The following is an 18,154-nucleotide window of genomic DNA, read 5'->3' as shown; positions in this document are numbered from 1 at the left end:
AGCAACAAATATCTCTGAAGAGAGAGAATGGAAAAATGAAAGGGTTTATATTAAGCAGGGAAGAGAAGATGGGAGCCCAGGGCGTACAAATCAACAAAATAACATCTTTGGAGAAGTTGAGGGGAAAAAAGACAGTTACTCTGTGCATATTTTGAAGGAGTTTAAAGAAAAGTGTCAAAGTCTGTGAAAGCATTCTTTAAGTATCTTATTGTGCTATTGTGCATTTATTCATTTGTTTCTTTTTAATTATATTTTATTTTTGTTAATTTTAAAACTTAACCAATATAATAATGGATTTTATTATACCATTTCATTTCTATTTAAATTTTTTGAGAAATTTATACATGAAGGATGTATTTACATCATTTCCACTCCTCCCTCTCTCTCCTCTAGCATCCCTCACTTTCTTCCAAGTTCATGACTTCTTCTGTATCATGCACCTGTTTCTAGAGAAGACGGACTCTTACTCTCTTAACAATCACTGATTAGATCTTCATCTGGGAACAGTCTTATGAAATTTCCCTTATTGAGTTAGTGTGTCAATGGGTGTTGTCACTGCACAGGTCATACTCACGCAACTATACTTGAGGCGTGTTTTTGCAAGCAGCACCTCTGTTATGTCTGGCAGACACTGTCCAGCACGAGGCATCATGGTCGTGCAGTTCTTACGGTTATTCTGCTTGTCTTCCACAGTCTTCCCTGAGACTTAGGGACTTGTAGATGTGTCAGTTGTGGCTCTGCAACTCATGGTCACTTTGTTTTCAGCACTCTGACATTTTCACTTTTATCATATTCATACAGCGTTATCTTTCCCCCCCTTGTCCTGTTCAATCTCTTTTCTCTCTCCAAGTAGTCCCCTTCCTATGTTACAGATGTATGAGTACGTTTGTGTATGGATGTGTATGTGTATATTTTACATAGATTCCACTTGTAAGAAAAAAAAAAAACGTGGTATTTGCTTCTCTGAGTCTGGTTTATTTCACTCAACATGATGATCTTCATTTTAATCCTTTTCCTGAAGGAAAAAAATGACTAATTTTATTCTTCTTTATGATAGAATAAAGCATTTTAGTTATTTATCAGTTCATCTGTGGCTAGGTAGCCTGGCTGACTCCATGTCTTCATTACTGTGAAAAATGCCACAATAGACACGGACGTGCACATATACCTATTATATGCTTAGATTATTTTGTGTGCATACTCATTGTTCTGTGCATTAAATATTATAACTAACTAAAGAAGATATATAATGAAACGAAACTGAAAAATAATGTGTAGGCCAAAAAATGTGTGTGGAAGGGAAATTTATATAAAAATAATATGACAATAAATATGAAAAGAAAATGTATTAGGCAGAAAATATATTAATGTAGAATTGAGAGAAGTGTTCTGTTGACGTTGGTGATGGTGTTTGAACTTTGACCTTCTGTATCACCGAGGCAGGAGTTTTTCAACTACTACCCTTGTATGAGTCTCCCATCTCAGCCTCCCCACTCGCTCATACTATATTTTCATGTTGCCTGGCCTCTGCGTTGATTTTCTAAGGAGAGTGATCATTCCATTCCAGAAGGAGACCCCTTCTCTCAATTCTGTGTTGCAGTCTTGCATACGGTTGGCAGGAAGCTTCCAGTTTCCCTATCCTCTTGAAATGCTGCCTATGATTTGTTCTTTTAGAGTGTCTTTTATTTATTAAAAAGAAAACATCTACACCGGTTGACACATCCTGTTCTCCTTTCGCATGCCAAAAAGGTGGCCAGTAGTGAGAGGCAATGGAGTCATCCATGGCAGAAAGAGAAAGTTTTTTCAGAGGGTACGGGGAAAGCCACCTGAAGCAGGAGCTCCTAAGTGGTAAAGCTGGAGAACTCGGGAGCAGACCAAGGCAAGAAGCTACAGCAAGGGGCAAAAGAAATGGCTCCATGTGTATGAGCACTGGCCGCTCTCACCGAGGACCCAGGTTCAATTCCTGGCATCCACATGGCAGCTCACAACTGTCTCTAATTCCAGTTCCAGCAGAGGATCTGAGATTCTCACATATACACAAATGCAGGCAAAATGTCAATGTGCACAGTATAAACAGACATTAATCACTTTGAAAAGAAGATGCTACAGAGGACAAGTGAGGCAAATGCTAGGTACCAGGTGGGTGCCAGTGTACATCCATGCCAATGTCAAACATTTCTCTGGGAAGACCACTCATGAGGAGAAAAAAAAAATCTAATAGTGAAAGTAGATCCCCAAAATGCTCCTAGTGATCTGTGCTGTGGCCCTTATCTTACTCTCCATCTGGTGAAATCTGATGATACAGGAAGTTAGTATTTTGGTCATAACCAAATTGAACATAATGGAGGAATTCATGCTGTTTATAATTTTTGTAGAAATCTAACTGAACAACTGTGCCATACAGATTTCTATAGAAATGTGTGCCTTATAAATTTCTATAGAGATCTGACAGAACATGGGTTAATCAAAACGTCAGTCAATGTAATTTATCACTGAATACAATGTATACTTGGTCATTATTTCATCCCAGAATTACTAAATAATTTAAACAAAACATGATCTTTATTTTTTAAAAAAAAGTGTTTAGTTTTTAGTTCAAAATCCTCTGTAACTGATTTATGCAGAACTAATGTGCAATCTGCATTCTACATACACAGATACCTTAGATTGCACAAGTCCTTCAGTGACTTGCCTACCTGAAGGTCCTTAAACCTTCCTAGTCTTCTAATAGAAATGTGATTTTCCAATGGTTGATATCTCAGGTACATAGTCCCAGAAAATGACTCACCATTAGTCTACACTAGTCAGAATAATCTCATTTTCTTTTTGCAAATGACTAGACAAGAGGTGTCCTGAGATCTAGTTCTGGCCTGAGAAACATCGAAGAGAAGCCTGGCATTTCCCTTATAGCCTCAAAGGCAAAAAAGGCAAGAGCCGTTCCCTCCCAGTTTGTGAAATTTGTATACAGACATGATGCCTGGAGAGGCAGCAGCTGTCTTACACACAGGAGGCAGTAGATGAAAACATGAAAATGTGAAAAGCCCACTGTGCATGGCAAAGGTCAGAGTTGGAGAGTCAAGCTCTTTAGAGCTGAGGACATTTCAGCTGCTAGAAACGTCCAGACATGTAACTTGTGAAGCTGGATTGTCTCTTACTTAAACTCAAAAGCATTTAGTGTCTGGATAATATCTGGACTTGGCAATGATTGTATAACCTTCACTGTGTCTTTGAGGCCTCAAAAGAAATTACATCTTCAGTAGTCTAAGAAGCTATTTAAATGAAAACTCTCAAACTAACATTGTTAAACTAGTTTAGGTGCATTCTCTTGTCATAAATCCATACAACTCAAGCTTCACAAAGTTATTCTCTTTTCACAGGTTCACATGTTTTACTAAATAACACAGAAAAGAATATATGAGAAAATTAAAATAGGAATAAACATAGTGTTTAGAAATATTATTTCCATGCAGGTAGATGTCTTAGTGAATAAAAGTAATATTTGTACAGGCCTAATGATACAAATTCTATCCCCTGAACCCACATGTTAATTAGTTATTTGTCTATTGCTATGATAAAACACTATGCCAAATGGCAACTTAGAAAGCAAACATTTGTTTGGGCTTACGGTTTCAAAGGTTGAGTCCATAAGATGTGCTGGGAGCTGAGAGGCAGTTCACATCTTCAATCACAAACACAAAGCAGAGAGCCTACAGGAGCCCTGAAAGCCTGACCCCAGGGACATACTTCCTCCACCGCAGATCAGCAGGCTGTGCAACCTCTCCAGACAGCACCACCAATGGGGAAGCAGTGCTCAGCCACTGGGGAAGCTTTGGCTTTCCATCCAGAACACTATATAAAAGACAGATATTGTGGTCCACCTCTGTCATACCAGCAGCCCTGCACTGAGGTGGGAGGTGGAGACAGGAGAGCTCCCAATCTAAATGGGGATTTACAACGGCAGCCATAAGATGGAAGGAGAGAAACCATGGTCAAAGCTTGTCTTCCAGTCTCCACATGGGCACGTGGCATAGACCGTCCACACACAAAAACCAAGTGGATAAATATTTAAAAGTGAAAATACTATTTATATACTGACAATTGATCTGGAAAAGATCATCCGAGTGAGCTATCCCAGAAGCAGAAAGACGCACACGGAATATACTCACTCATATAGACATACAATATAGGATAAACCTACTAAAATCTGTACACCTAAAGAAACTAATCAAGAGGGAGGACTCTTGCTAAAATGCTCAGTTCCTATCCAGAAAGGAAAAGAGGATGGACATCAGAAGAAGGAGAAAAGAGGGAACAAGTCAGGAGCCTGACACAGAGGACCTCTGAAAGGCTCTGCCCTGCAGACTATCAATGCAGATGCTGACACTTACGGGCAACATTTGGGCAGAGTGCAGGGAATCTTAGGAAAGAAGTGGGAAGCAGTAAGATCTGGAGAAGACAGGAACTCCACAAGGAGAGCAACAGAACCAAAAATTCTGAGCACAGCGGTCTTTCCTGAGACTGATACTCCAACCAAGGACTATGCATGGAGATAACCTAAGACCCCTGCACAAATGTAGCCCATGGCAGTTCAGTATCCAAGTGGGTTCCATTTTAATAGGAACAGGGACTGTCTCTGACATGAACTGATTGGCCTGCTCTTTAATTACCTCTCCCTGAGGGAGAAGCAGCCTTACCAGGCCATAGAAGAAGACACTGCAGCTACTTCTGATGAGACCTAATTGCCTAGGATCAGAAGGAAGGAAAAGAAGTCCTCCCCTATCAGTGGACTTGGGGAGGGGAATGCATGCAGAGGGTAGAGAAAGGGAGGGATTGGAATGCGAGGAGGAAGGAAACCACAGGGGGGATACAAAGTGAATAAAGGGTAATTAATAAAGAATTTTTTAAAGCCATGAAAATGTTTGCATTACAACTCATAAAAATAACACAAGAGTTCGGCCATCTGTCAATGGTCTAGTTAGAACACAGCCCTTTCGGACCAAAGCTTTCTCTCCATATTACAATCACTTCCAACCAGAGACAGAAAAATTACCAGTTCTTAGAACTTTTTAACTAGAAAGCAAAGGATAGTTGTGGCTTGTTCTAAAATGTATTTCCCTGTAATCAAACATTCTTATTATTTCTTGTTCTTACTGTTTTGCAATACTCTATTTTTTATCTTTCTTTCTTATCTTTATCCCTTTCTGCATTTACCACTCTTTGCTTCCCTTTCTGATTACCTTGTCTTAATTAATTAATATGCCTGTCTCTTATCTCCAGACTCTCTTATCTCCACTCTATTAGCAAAGCTCATAAAATTTTACCAATTCATTTACTCACATTTTCTTTTTTTCATTGTTATTTGTGTCTTTTAAAAATATATAGCCCATGTTTTTGTTTAATCTCCTTTCTGACAACTCCTTTTATCTGAGTCCCACTCTGCCTTCTGCTGTTTTCTGAATTTAACTAAGGATCCCAAAGGACCTGGGCCTGGTGCTCTCATCGAGGCTCCTACATTCCATGGTGAGACCTGCAGGTCTCTGGCAGGTGAGGGAAATAAAGGCTGGCCATGTGCTGAGAAGGTGGAAGAGGGCAAGCAGGCAGAGTCTCAAGAGGCCAGTGAGAGGTGGAAACGAGAAACAAAAGGGAAGGGAAAGCCACGTCATTAAAGCTGTTACTTCACTCACAGAGAATAAGCAGCTCTGCAGGCTGTTAGGAATGGAATTGCAGGCTGGCCAAGGAAATCCGGTCTCCCTTCATGTAGGGATCAAACCTGAGGAGGTCAGTGAGAGGACAGAAAGAACCTGAGCTAGAAGTTAAAGACACAGAAGTGTTGGTCATCCCAGGCTGAACAATCTGTGTTGTCAAACAAGAGGGTTGATTTGGGGTATTATTCATCTAGAATGCTTGATGAGAAGAGGGCCAAGACTAGAAACCAGAAGTAGGGCAATACTCTTTTTGTCAGATTAATAGCTGTGTCTACATAAAAGTGTCATGGTTTTGTGCTGCAATCATAGCGTTTTAGTCTTCAGTGTTCTACCTTTCTATGGCATTTGTGTACGATGAATTCTACGAATTAGAATATTTTCTTAAAATGAACCTGTTAAAAATTTGGGCATGGTGGCACAGGCCTGTCATCCCAGCACTGTGTAGACACAGAATCAGAAGATCAGCAGTTCGGAGTCGGCTTTGACTACATTGTGAGTTCAATGCCAGCATGTGACACTCTCTAAAAATAGGAAGGGAAGCACTGAGAAAGCTCAGTGGGTGAAGAGTCAATCGGGATCCATCTCAGTGTAGTCTTCATTCCTTGTATGGTCACTGTGTGTTTGTATGTTCCTCTACAATAATAATCATGATGATGATGATAAACTTTACGTTTATACAAATTATTTTTATTTAGAGCCTACCTCAAATCGAAGGTAGTTTTATTTGAAAGCTTTAAATTTTTCCTTCTCAATACAGACCTTTATCAGAGAAATAAGAGATTTTTTTTTAAAAAAAGCTATCTTAATGAGAGTCCTCTAGCCAAAGGTGGGGTTGGCAGATGGTTCAGAGGTCAAGAATGCCTGCTGTGCTGGTGGAGAGCCCAGGTTTACTTCTCAGCATCCATGCGGAGGCTCACACCACCTACACCTCCAGCTCCGGGAGATCTAACACCCTCTTGTGTTCCTGCACCTGTATGGTACACATAAACTCTCGCAGGCTGAAGAAGCGGCTCAGCAGTTAAGAGCACTGGCTGCTCTGCCAGATTTCCCCGATTTCCATTCTCAGTACCCACATGGTGGCTCATCGTCATAGCTCTAGTCCCTGGGATCCACAATGGTCTTCTGGCCTTCACAGGCAACAAGCATTCATGCACAGATGTACCTGCAGAAAAAAAAAAATCCACACAGGTAAATAAAAACTTAAAAAATAAATAAAAAAAATAGCTAAAGCAACTACCTGCCTTGGGATTTCCATCTTCATGAGGCTCTCCCTAGGATGTACTGAGCAGAGAATGGAATCTGCACTTACCAGCTCTCACCGCACTGCTCCCTTCTGGTCAGAAAGTGGGCTGAGGTCTTAGCTTCACTCTGGGAGACTGGAGTGGGGAAGCTCATACCTGGTTTTTTGTTTGGTTTTGATTTTTTGGTTTTTGTTTTGTTTTGTTTTGTTTTGTTTTGTTTTTTGTTTTGTTCATATTCAGATAATCAGAAACAGTGGTGTATTTGTTTTCTTCTTTTCTTCTGTATTCTCTGAGCTTCCATTGCGTCCACTCATCTCAGGAACCCAGACTGCCACCCTACACCCCCTGCCCATCCCCTACAAGGTGCCTGAGAAGGAATCCAGCCAAACATCCTTTGGCAACACCTGTCTTCATTCACACAGCAGCCACCGCCTTTGGCCTTCACAGGTCACTTCCCTCAAACTGACATCTGTATGGCAAGATCCCAGACCACCCACAGGACCCTTTTTGAAGTCCCCAACATGTCTCTCTGTTCTGTTTTACTCATGCTCAAGCTGTACTTGCTTATTCCACCAAGGTCATGATGAAGGAAATGTTAAAGAGGAACTTGGGTTTAAATGTCATAAAGTTGAATAAGAACAAGCCGACAAAGCACAGAAGGAGAGGCAGCAGCCCACATAAGAATGAACTGGCAGTTCTGTAAAACTGGACTCTGCAAAACTTTTCCTCTCGTGCAAATTACAAGTCCATGCCACAAATTCTCTGAAGATAGTTGGCCTCTCCATGCAGCTTGACATTCTCTATTCATTCTTATTTTTAAATCACTTCTCAAGTAGCCCAGGCAGATCTTATGTTCATTACAAAGGTGAGGATAAGCATGAGATTCTGATCCTCCTTCTCTAACCTCCCCAGGTTTAGGCATGTGCCACTACGCCAGCTTTCTGCAGTGCTGAGCCTCAAACCATGCTATTGAGCATGTTAAGCAAATACTCCACCAACTGCGCTGCGTCCTCAGCTCCTCTGTTCAGAATATGACAGAAGGATGAGGATTAAAGTTAGGCCTGAGGTACAGATTGGGCTGTTTTGTTTGTTTTAATGGATCCACAGGACCATAAATTGATCGTGTCTCATCATCTCTTTCTTGCCATGTTTAGTTAGTATCTGACTCCACCACGTGACGGGCTCCTGCTTAGATCATAGCCTACTTCTGTCCCATCAACCTTGTGTGGCTATTGCATTGGACTAAAGATCCCCATCCCTGCCCTTTTCCCTCCAAGTTAAGTCACAGCTCAAGAAAACACATCAGTAAATGTAACCATTATTTTCCACATGATCATCTTCTGATCGATAGAATAATTTGATTGGGCAAGTGACTTCATCCTTGCTCTAAGGATCCTTAGGCTGTAAGCAAGCCAGTGTTTGAGCATATAAGCCAAAGAAGGTTTATTTTAGAAATCTGTCACTGAACAGTAATTAGGGAAAAAATAAAAGTACATGTCCAAGAGTATTGATTACAACATCCTAAATATCTGTAAAAGTTTCTAAATAAACCAAATATCCATTGACTAATAAATTCATGTAATAAATACTAGGCAGCCTTTAAAAGTATACAACTTTATTCATTGATTTAGAAAGTTCACTAAATCACTAAAGTTATTCAAGGCAAAATAAAAAAGGAAATTTAAAAAAAACTTCATATATGGCTTCATTAAAAATAAGTTTATGTGACATGCTGCCCTATATACACATAAAAATAAGAACTTTAATAAAAATATTGAACATTCCATCAATCTCCAAGTGGCATTTCAAGTGATCTTAGTCTGTATTTTTTTTTCTTTTTTTTAGTTTTCTAAGGTATGCTGAACTTTTTTTTTTTTTTTTTTTGGAATTAAGGAAGAAACTTAATTAGCTGTTCTTAATTTTTGGATAAGAAAATCATGCAGGTGTTAGAATTAGGTAGATGTCCCTCTAAGTTTTTACTCTCATAGCAGTTCATGTAACTATCCCAGACCTGTCATCCATGTTCTCCCCTCAAGCAACACCAAAGTTGCTTCAGAATATTGAGCAATGATCAAGTTTTCTAAGCTATTATCTGTTGTCTCTTTCCTTCTTCCCATCCCTTCTGTAGGCAAGAGTTCTTCCAATAACAAAACTATAACAAGGAAGCTAAGGTGAAAACATCAGAAAAGAGAGGAGACGAAAGACTGTCAGGAAGAAAGTATACAGAGATGCACACTCATATTTGTGTATTTTCATTCTGAAGTAATTATTATTTGTAAAAGTGACAACAGATTTGAAAAACTAAATGCCATTTTTCAAACTTTTGCTTCCTGTTCATTATATGTTTTCGTAATGTAAGCTTTACCTTGAAATGAAAGGCACTTAATTTTTAAGAACTGTTGATCTCAAGTTCCAAACAGGTCTATAAGCAAAATCAACTCTATCATGTGACAAAACATTATTCAGTCAACAAATGATTCTCCCTCCCATCCCAGCTCCTCAGGACACTATGAATGTTGTGTGTGAGAGAAAGAAAATCTTTAATTTTTAAAGCCTGCTGTTTACATTGGGGAATATGTTCTGCAAGAGAGTCACAGAGAGCAGGTTTATTGTCAAGTAACCAGCACTAATATGTAGTTAGTTGATGAGTCAGAATTGATTTAACTCCAATGAAAGACAATTTGATATTGTGTGTAATGGTGGTCACCTGAAGATGCTATGACACAGGAGTTCCTGTGTCTACTCCCAAGAGACACAACTTTCCCATTTATATCCAGAGTTTTAAACAAGACCCTGTGTCACAATATTAATACCATGAACAAAAGAACAGGTTAACAAATTTAAGAATTTTCTCACAGTGGTTAAAACAGAAACTCAGCTGCATGGAGCATTGTGGGAAATATTTGACAGATGATTGGGAATGCTTTCCCCAAAATGGGCAAAATAGTGTTTCTGATCTCAATGCTTTTCCAGAGCTCCATTTCCACCTGCCTTCCACCTCCCCCACCAAAAGGTAGACTCACTGTCCCTTCCCTTTGGCTTTTGATGGGGCTTCATAGATGTTTGGATTCTGGGACAGATGTTACATGGCTTCTGAGATTAAATCGCAAAAGTGAGCTGATTCCACCAGGACTTTGGAGCTTTTGTTTGCCTTGTACAGAGCCCAGTACCCTGAAGCTGACAGCCTAGAAACACACAGCAGAGAAAAGACATAGGTCTAGCAGAGAAATGCTGTGGTGGTTTGAATGGGAAAGGTCATCTATAGGCTCCCATACGTGAGCCCTTCATGTCCATTTGGTGACACCGTTTAGGTCATTGTGGGACCTTTAGAAAGGGTAACCCTGTGGAGGAAGTACGTCACTGAGACCAGGATCTGAGAGTCTATAGCCTGCACCTATAACTGTTGTCTTTCTGTTTCCTGTGTGGATGAAATGTGATCACCCTTCTTCCTGTGCCTGCCACCATTCCATTCCTTCCTTACCTTTGTAGGCTTCAGAATATCATCCAAGACAACCCGTTTTTCCTCATATTGCTTTTGGTCATGGTATTTTTATCACAGCAACAGGAAGTAGCTACGCCCAAGGCACAAAGGGGCTCTACTTGATCCAGTCCCAGGAAGTCCTATTACTATTGCCTCATCACAGTGTGAGTGAAGACATCTAGAGAGGACTGTAATCCATCAACCATCAGGGTCAACACACACACCCCAGAGGCCTCAAGTCATAACTGCCAAGACAGGCTTCTCCTGGGTTCCCGACAGTGAGATAATAAGATATATCTGTGTGCGTCAATCCAACGTAAATGATGGTGGCTATGTTAAGGTGCCAAGTTTAAGAGTTATGTGTGTCAGAGGAATGGGGAATAGAAGCCACTACCAAGTGAAAATAAGAAGCACATTTGAGAGAGGTTCTAACTGCGTTGAAATAATTTTATGATGCTAAAACATATAAAGCAGAACATCGAAATTTTACTTAAAAATTATTCAGGAGGCTATTGAACTTAAATATGGTGATACAACATTGTGTACCTGTGTGTAATTATCAAACATAAAAAGTTAATGATTAAGAAATATTTGACGAAGGCTCAGAGCACTGTTCGGTAATAGTGAGTGTAAGTCTCTGGACTCAATCTACACTGCCCCCAATAAATCACCGAAGAAAGAAACTATATCTAGATTTTTAGTCAGTGCCTGATTTTACTGTGTTGGGATCAGACAATATTTATTTTATTTATGTTTGTCAAATTTTCTTTTCTTTTCAGCATGCTAAGTAATTCATTTTGGTGAAAGGGACTTGAACACTTGATTGTATATTTGCTATATGAAGACCCAAATCTTGATATATATTATGACCCAAATCTTGCTATGTGAATGTGTGAACATGTGAAATATATCATATTAATTGCAATGTTTTAGTCTTTCAAATAATTGTTATCTGTGGGAAAGTGACTGTATTTTTAGTCAGAGTTCTCCGAAAAAACAAAACTAATAGGAGTCATATATCCGATTACAACATCATACAGGTTGGAAAAACTAGCAAATGGCATCAGCCATCTGCAAGCTGAGGAACTCTGGGAGGCCAAGGGACTAAGTCTAATAGCCTGAGAAACTTCAGAGACTGTGATAAAAGTTCTAGTCCCAGGGCAGGATGAGCTATGGGTGTATCAGCTCCAGCCGGGAAGCAGTGAGAAGCAGACATTCTTCTCTCCATAGTCTCTTGTTGCGTGCAGGCCTTCAAGGAAAGGCTATCAGCATTAGGCCAGGGCTGTCTACCCTGAGTCCATACGAGCAAAAGTCACTCCAGCCCAGAAACATCCTTACAGACACGTTAGAAGGCGATGTTTAATGTGTGCACCCACTACCTTCTGCAGTGACATGTCGCATGTAACAAAAGGTCTGGTGTTCCTAAATGTGTTGCTGCCCACGGCTTTTTGTATCTTTTAAAATTTATCTTTTATTTCTTTTTTGCTCCTTTTGGGTGTGGTATCGTGCATAAATATCCATATTTGTTATCTCTGCTGGGAATTGTGAACCATCTTAATTTTATTTAATATTGATTTACTTGCAACCCATTCTCTGTGATACTATGACTTTAACTTTCTATATCATTTTTATTTACTATAATAGTTCGGATGGGGAATGTTGGCATAGGCTTCTACATTTGACCATTTGAACCCAACCTTTATTTGCCTTTGAGTAAGAATTTTTAACCTATATCTCACATGTAGTATAGTTCTGGTCTTTCTTTAAGATCAGTCTAACCAGGAATGATGGCAGGCACCTTTAATCCTAGCACTTGGGAGTTAGAGGCAGGTGAATCAGTGAGTGCGAGGCCACTCTGTAGAATGAGTTCCAGGACAGCCAAGGCTACACAGAGTACCCCTGTTTCAAACAACAACAATCAGTCTAAAGTCTTTGTCTTTTTTTACAGAGTGAAACACAAGTGGTCTTTATTAAATGAAAGGTATCTTAATTCTGTCATTTACTCACTTAGTATTCATTGTGTCTACGATTCTAGGCATTAATCTCTCCTATATCCCCTCTGTGGTATATAGAAATGCTCAGTTCAAACCAGATGTGGTGGTACATGTCTGTAATCTCAGACCTCAGGAGGCTGAGGTGAGAGGATACAAATTCAAAACCAGCCTGGACTAGATAACAAGACATTGTCAGAAAAAAGAAAAGAGAGAGAGAAAAAAAAAACATGCCTTGCAGTAGTTAATTTTCTGTTGCTGTGTTAAAGCACCATGATGATGAAGCAACTTACAGAAGAAGCAACTTAGAAATCTAGAAGAATAAAACTGCATCATGGCAGAGAAGTGGGTATAGCAGTAAGTGGCAGGTGTACTGGCTGGAAATGGAGAAGGGAAATTATACCTTAACTTGCAACCACAAAAAGCAAGACAACTGAAACTGGAAATGTCAGGAAATCCTTATATTCTCAAAGCCGGACCCTCGTGACATACTCTCTCCGACGAGGTTTCGCCTCTTAACCCTTGGTAGACAGCACCACCAACTAGTGATCAAGTTTTCAAATGTCTGAGCCTATGGGGGACATTCTCACTCAAACCACTACAGGCCTGGTCTGAGGGATTCTCCAATTATACTTGAAAGACATAATATTTAATCTTTGGTTCACGCTTTCTTCTAGAAATATTATATAATATTCAAAATATGTTTTTATCTGTTGGCAACAATTTACTACTCTTTTGCGTATTTTAATTCTTTATTCTTTTAGTCGGAGTGTGCTAATTCTTCAGTGGTGATGTTGCTAAAGGTCATAAAGCCTTGTCGTCCCCAGGTCCCTCCATTTAAGACCTGGCACAGACTTGGAGTCTTCCTGCAGAAATGGGACTGTATACAGTTTTAGTTAAGCCATGCTTCCCATTCTATTTGGCCTTTCTGTTATTCTGATAAAACACTGACCAAAAGCAACTTAGGAAGGAAAGGATTTATTTGGCTTATACTTCCAGGTCAAGTTCCTTATTAAGGAAAGTTGAGACGGAAACTCAAGCAAGGACGTAGGCAGAAACCAAAAAGGAATGCTTTGCATTGGCTCACCATCTGACTTGCTCACTGGCTCCTGCTGAGCTAGCTTTCTTACACAGCCCAGGACTACCTAAGTAGGAGTGCTGTTCCCCAGTGGGCCAGTATCCTCTGTATTAATTAGGATGTAAGAAAAAGGCTGTGTAGATGTGCCCATCGGCCAATTCCGTCTGAATAATTCTTCAATTGAAGTTCCTTCTTCCTGGATGACTCTAGGTTGTATCAAGCTGACAAAAACAAAAAAGAAAAATTTACCAGCATGCCTCCTTCCCTTAGGTGAGCCAGCGGGGCCTAGAGGAGTTCTGGGATAGCCCTGCTTGCCAGATTCCTGACCTGTCACTCTAACAAGTGACACAGTTGATTTAGGTAGCTAAATCTGAGTTGGAAAGTCCCTTGGACTTCTCTCTACTTCCTCCTCTGGATCTGAGCCACTTTAACATGGCTTTGTTGGCAACTGATTATATATGAATGAACACTAATTTCTTGAAAAATAGGGTTGTAAGGCCTACTTTTTGTCCTTTCAATTTGTCTTTTTCTAAAAAAAAAAATTGCTTAAGAAGCACACATATCTTTTCATGTTAAATATCTCAAAGCTTATTTGCTTCCTAAGAACTGGAAAAAAAAGTAAAGCTTACAAAGACCCAGATCCAGATCACAATTTTATGCAATAAACTTTGTTACTGAAGGCTCTATATGATGATTAAAGGCCAGGTTCCACATTCCAGATATTAGAAAAGAATTAAATCTCAGAATGAACTGATTTAGATAAAACATGGCTATATTAATACAGATGCCCAATTTTTGCACTAATTTGTAATGAACATTCTGAAGAGGAATAAAAAGCAGCATAGAACCTTTGTTTTGAGGAGATTCTCAGGGTAACATACTCTATAATGTTGTTTCGTAAGACAGATCTTCCAGAAAGGTGAGCTTTCTCTTCCAGGACACAGGCAACTGCAGGAAAAAGCCTTCAGTCCAAATTCCCTTCCCATTTCCAGGATAACACAATAGCAACAGTATTATTCCAGCAGAGACAAAAAGGAAGGGAACAGGGGCATGACAAATATTGTCAACTTGAGAGAAACTAGTGTTACTGAAGAGATAAGGGATATCTCGATAATGTTAATTGAGGTAACAACCTTAGCTTTGACTCTGGCCCCATTCTGTGGGCTGGTGCCTTGAGCTGCATGAAAAGGAGAAATCCAGTTAGCATGCATCACTCTGCTTCCTGACTATGGACGTAAGGACCAGCTGCCTGACCTTCCTGTAGCCATGTCTTCCCCACGATGATTGAATGTACCCTCAAACTACAGCCCAAAACAAATGTTTCCCGGGCCTAGGGAAATTTCTCAGTGGGTAGCCTGGTTTGCTTTACAGCATCAGGGCTTGAGTTTGGTTCTCATACAAATCCAGGTGTGGCCATACAAGCCTGTAACCCTGGCACTTTGGGGACTCGGAAACAAAAGAATCACTGTGGCTGTCTGTCTGCTATGCTGGCCTCAAAAATTCCAAGCTCCAGGTATGGAGAGAGATCTTGGCACAAAGGAATAAGGCAAAGAATATTAGAACTGGCACCTGGTATCTTTCTCTGGCCTTTGTGAGTGCAGTGGCACACTCCTACACACACACACACACACACACACACACAGTAAATGAAAACTAAAAATTGAACCCTCTTCTCTCCGCAAGTGGCTTTTGTCAGCCATTTCATTATAAGAATAACAAATGCAGAAATACCCCACCAACTCAACTGTCACTTCTTAGTCATGGTGAGACTCGTGTTGCCTTTCTGCCATCTTAAAAATGTGAACTGTACAACTAACCTAATTTCACATGTAGAGAAATAAAATGTTAGGTTCTTGACCACCTAGGTTAAGTTCTATAAAGTCTAAGCCATGACTTGTAGAAGCATGTTTAGGATTTCAGGGAACATTTATGCAAAGCACACTTGAGTCATGAACTAATTCAAACCTTAGACATGACTTGGAGCAAGTAAGAACCATAATCCCCTGAGAGTGAACCTCAAGAAGTGATGGTAAGAGCTTTGAACAAATATTAACAGACAGCGCTGGGAAGAAAGGAAGTGGCAGAGAAAGTTATATTTAGGTTCCTGAGGTCTGACTGAAATGCTCAGAAAAAAGAGAAAGAAAGAGAGAGCAGGGGCTGGTGAAAGATAGACAAATATGGAAAAACTAATGCCATGAATATGTTAGCAGGCATAAGATAAACATTTAATAAATGATAGCTGTTAATTATTATTAAAAATATGTTATACCTTATCTTTCTACTTGTATTTGAACTTAAGCTTTGTATCGTATTAAAACAAAGGTATTTGAGATTCCTTTAAAAAAATCAGACATTTTAGAATGTGTTACCATTTAATCAGTTCACACACACACACACACACACACACACAAAACAACAACAACAGAAATATCTTTGGTGCTTAGCAATATAACCTTGGGACTGTGGGTGGATAAAATTCTGAAGGTCTAGGCTAATATCTTGGAAGGCAACACTCTATAAAATTTAAACCATGACTTGTGATTTTGTTTTAAAGAAAAACAGTATCATCTGCGTGCTGAGGTGTACATAAATTATTTGTAACAAACTGACAAATAAGTAATGAGAATTTTGCTTAATATTTGTGCCAAGCAGCCTGCTTCTAGAAATCAAATTTTTCGATGCAGCTCGGTAAGGTAAGGACCAGAGTCAATGGTTGGTGATTTTGCAGATTATTTTCATCCCAGTAGGAGCTTGGTTGTGTTGCTTTTCTCCATTAATGGACTTGCCATCAGGGCATCAATTTATATTCTAAAGCCAGTCCAACCTATTGCTTGAAACACACTGCCAAACATGATTTATCTTACATTATTAATCAGCCCTTTTCATTCGCCTAGAATGCACTGGGTCTTTACCTCTAAGTAATCTATCCCGTCACTGTTTTCAACAGATATCTTTAACATGCTTTTGATTAGTTAGAGCCAGTTTTATCCCGAATATTACTTACTCCATCATGTAAGGATATAACTTTATTCTTCCTGTCATTACTGTTATTATGCTTAAATTACACTGGAGGTAAGTGGTTTCTGTCAAATGGGTTTTCTGATTTGAGTACTCACTGTTTCAATCATGTCATACCTGAAATGTTTTAGGGTTTCCTTTGATTTTTCCCTTGGGGTAGAGATTCTTCTTAGTTTGAACCTTGCAAGATGTGGTGTCCTTGCTAAATATGTAATCATGTTTTATGTTTTCCTGCTTGGTTATGAGAAGTGTAACGCAGAATGCTTCCTTCAAGGATTGGAATGTAGTTCAGTATTTCAGTGGCAGAGGTTTGCCTATGGTGTGCAATACTCTGGGTTCCATTCCTAGCGCTAGAAAACAAAGTGAAAATAACAAGGATTAGAGTCCTTTATAAACTAGGCTTTCATGCTATCTTGAGACCTTGAGAAGGCTTGCTCTCCAGCTTTCTCTTGGCATATGAAAAGCAATTCTCATCCACACTTATAATTAAATGAGTTTATAATCATATAATGAACTGCAAACAAATTCAGCTCCTATTATGTCTTAAATCCTAAAATTAGTACCAGTATTTCATTATGACTAATAACGGCAACAGAATTTGTTTTCTTTCATTTTTGTGTGTAAAATAAGATCTGACTATGTAGTCCAGAATGGTCTGGAACCATCTAGCACAGGCTGGCCTTGAACTCACAACTCTCCAATCTGGGATCAAGTGCTAGGATTACAGGTGCACGTTACCATTCCCAGTAGGAGTTCTGTTTTTAAATTTGTGGAAAGAGGTCCCTCATACTGAAACACTGATATTCTGTGGGTAAGCGTGTGAGAGTATGTGGGCCGGAAGTATTCTTTGAACATAGAGTAGGTTTCTGTTCATCTGTTCATTCAAGAATTAATTCATTCCAGGGATAATGCTACATATCTGTTTTCCTAGCACTGAGGAAACCAAGCCCAAGTGTTGCCTGTGGATGGGGTAGAGGGAGATAGTTCAGTCAGGAGAGCACTTGCCGCACAAGCGTGAGGGCCTGAGCATGATCATCACTAAGCATGATCATCAGGACCATGAAAAAGGGCACAGTGCAGTGCGTGCTTCTAATCCCGGCGCTGGGAGCAGACGTCAGCAGACTCCTGGGGCTCACTAGTCCAGCTGCCAGGCTAACTCAGCCAGCCCATGTCCAGTGATGGAGACCTCATCGCAAACTATAGAGTGGGTGGCTCAGAATGACAACATCAGAGCAAACACACATGTACATGTGCAGACATGCACATACATGAACAGAGGAAAAAACGGAAAGAAAGGGCACGTTTTCACAACAGATATCTCAGGCACCCCTCTTGATTATGTGAATGCATCATGGAACAAAAATAAAAAATAAAAAATATTTCTCTTCACTGGATCACAACGCAGCAAAATGTAAAGAAATTATGTTTATTGTTCATGTGGGTTAACTGAAGAAAGAGAGAGAGAGCGAGAGAGAGAGAGAGAAAGAAAGAAAAGAAGAAGAAGAAGAAGAAGAAGGAAGGAAGGAAGGAAGGAAGGAAGGAAGGAAGGAAGGAAGGAAGGAAGAGATAATACTCTGCTATGAATTTGTTCCTTCAGAAACTCAGGCTGAAATTTTTTTAAGGTTTTTCATAATCTGTTT

General features: G+C 39.7%; 1 protein-coding gene across 1 annotated transcript in view; it reads left to right on the top strand.

Moving 5' to 3' along the window:
- Klf12 (KLF transcription factor 12) overlaps nucleotides 1-18,154 on the top strand; it is a 605,156-nt gene that overhangs the window by 137,452 nt on the left and 449,550 nt on the right. The gene's annotated exons all lie outside the window — the stretch shown is intronic.

This window comes from Meriones unguiculatus, chromosome 9 (genome assembly GCF_030254825.1).
Source record: "Meriones unguiculatus strain TT.TT164.6M chromosome 9, Bangor_MerUng_6.1, whole genome shotgun sequence".
Lineage (NCBI taxonomy): Eukaryota > Metazoa > Chordata > Mammalia > Rodentia > Muridae > Meriones > Meriones unguiculatus.
This window is presented reverse-complemented; position numbering and strand designations above follow the sequence as displayed.